The sequence below is a fragment of the Oryx dammah genome, unplaced genomic scaffold, assembly GCF_014754425.2.
Source record: "Oryx dammah isolate SB20612 unplaced genomic scaffold, SCBI_Odam_1.1 HiC_scaffold_23, whole genome shotgun sequence".
Classification (NCBI taxonomy): Eukaryota; Metazoa; Chordata; class Mammalia; order Artiodactyla; family Bovidae; genus Oryx; species Oryx dammah.
This window is the reverse complement of record NW_024070207.1, coordinates 93,713,265-93,715,802: the sequence shown is the minus strand read 5'-3', so window position 1 is coordinate 93,715,802 and position 2,538 is coordinate 93,713,265. Positions and strand designations below refer to the sequence as shown.

The 2,538-nt window shown below is 39.0% G+C and overlaps 1 pseudogene; it reads right to left on the bottom strand.

Moving 5' to 3' along the window:
- Positions 1–81: 81 nt before the first annotated feature.
- LOC120881657 lies at positions 82–1,761 on the bottom strand (annotated as a pseudogene).
- Positions 1,762–2,538: the final 777 nt, after the last annotated feature.

Genomic DNA, 2,538 nt, shown 5'->3' with positions numbered 1-2,538 from the left:
TGAGGCACTTTTTGACATGTTTGAGATCCCTCTTTGTCACAAATAAAACTTAATTTGTCACCATTAAAAGTCTGAATTTTTTTAACTGATTCTTGGACTGGGCTCATATCCATCAGCCTATTCAACTTTAGTACCTGTCTCATCCTTGATAGCTTTCCAGAACTATTACCATCACCTCATGAAGCCCCATGAGTTTTCCTGATTCAAACTTGGGCTTCTTCAGTACCCTTACTTCTCTAACAATGACATCATGGAGTGGATAAGTACTTTGGCAAATCTCATCTATGCCTTTTCCAGTACTGTCTGGAATCAATTTATTGACCACTTCTTTCAAGTTATTTGTCTATAACTCTAGGGTCATGATTTTCATCATCATCTTCTGGATTTGGCAGACCTGTTGCTGCTGAGTGTATGAGATCTCCCAAATATAATTGTTGCATTTTTAAATAAAATAGACGAACCAAATAACTTTCAGTAGTCTTGACACTGACATGAGCTTCAATCACAGGCTGCCATTTTTTGACCATGGAGCACATTTTGTCATAGGTAAATTCCATGCCATAAAGTTAGGTAGCTTTGTCCCAAATAGCCTCAGTTATTAGCTTGAGTATTGTAAATGCAACTTCATCATCCTGCAGATCAACAAGGCTCATTTCAAAAACATGATATAATTTGAACTCTGGAGTTCTCATGACTAGTGTTTTTCCAATATTTCTTGTATTGAACATAACTAGTGCTTTCACATCATACCAATCTTTCTAAGGAATTGGATCAACCACTTTCTTCTTGGTTTCCTTTTTGCCACCTTTCATTAGGTACCTGTTCCTGCCAACTGTCAAGGCACTGCTGCTCAGAACACTTCATTCATTTTGAGACTCTGACTTCTCAATCCTGACATGTGTTTGATTTTTCCCTATCTATTTGAGATTCTCCCTGACTTGTTCTACCCTCTTACTGATGTATTTTAGACCCATTCTTATATATATATAAGTGAAAGAAATTTGGAAAACTCACAAATAAGAGGAAATTAAACAACACTCCACTCTTACTTGCTTGAAGCCTTTTCTGAAGTGTTTGAGGTTCCTCCTTACTACTTAAGTCTTCCTATCAGACTGAGGCACTTTTTGACATGTTTGAGATCCCTCTTTGTCACAAATAAACTTAATTTGTCACCATTAAAAACATGATATAATTTTCCCACCTATATATATATATATATAGGGGGAAATATAGGGGAAAATTAGTAGCCTTCTCATAGCCTCTTGTTTTAAAACTTAGAAATTTTTAATTTGGCTTTAAAATTTCCCCCTCTCTGACAAGACAAAAAAAAGTGGAATTTTCCTCCCTTTTCTCTTCCTTAATTTGGTAGCTCCCACAGAATAGTTTTTAATTCTAAGCAGTGAAAACCAAGGGGGAAAGGGTTGCTGAAAACTGGAGTATTTATTTGTAACCAACAATTACTTGGACAATCACGTGGGCTCCCCTGGTGGCTCAGTGGTAAAGAATTCACCTGCCAATCCAGGAGACATGGGTTTGACCCCTGGGTTGGGAAAGATCCCCTGGAGAAGGAAATAACAACCTACTCCAGTATTCTTGCCTGGGAAATCCCATGGACAGAGGAGCCTGGCGGGCTACAGTCCACGGGGTTGCAAGAGGATCAGACATGACTTACTGACTAAGCAGCAACACCACACCGGTACCGAAAGGCCCACCTGAATTTTGTAATTGAATGTCTGTGCATGCAGCAAAAGCCCAGAACATTTTGAGATGCAGAGTAGTATCAGATCACCATCTGGATCATAAATAATTTATACATTTGAAATACTTTGGAATCATATGGGTCAGGCAATAAATAATATACTAAATCTCAGTGAGAAAAAAATTCTCCAAATGTTGTATCTGTGAATTCAATTTAAATCCTAATAACAGTTTTGAGAATTTGATCAGAATGCAGGAAAGGCCCCTAGTGCTTATGTAAAACTAAATGAACATTATTCTTGATTTCTTTTTTAATATACCAAAGAACAGCTGATCAAATTAAGGTTAAATCTCCACTGTCTAGTCATGGGAGCCAGCTAGAATTGAATTCCACATCCAATACCCTGTCTTTGGATAAGACTTTGAAGTAAGACTCCCTTATCAGATCCTGACCAAATGGTGACTTTACATGCTGGGTCCTGAGTTTGAGAAATATGGTCAATGCTTCAGGGATTTTTGAGAGAATTTGCTGAGGTATCTGATTATTTTCCTTTTTTAGTTGCACTGGGTTTTTGGTGCTACATGAGGTCTTTCTCTAGTTGCAGTGTGCAGGCTTCTCATTGCAGTGGCTTCTCTTGTTGCAGAGCACGGGCTCTAGGCACCCAGGCTTAGTCGCTCCAGAGCATGTGGAATCCTCCAAGACCAGGGATGGAACCTGTGTCCCCTGCACTGGCAGGCAGATTCTTATCCATTGTACCACCAGCAAAGTCCCTGAGCTATCTGATTCTTGAAGAAAAGACAGAACACGGCAGAAAGAGAGTCAGGGGGCTGATCTTAGTT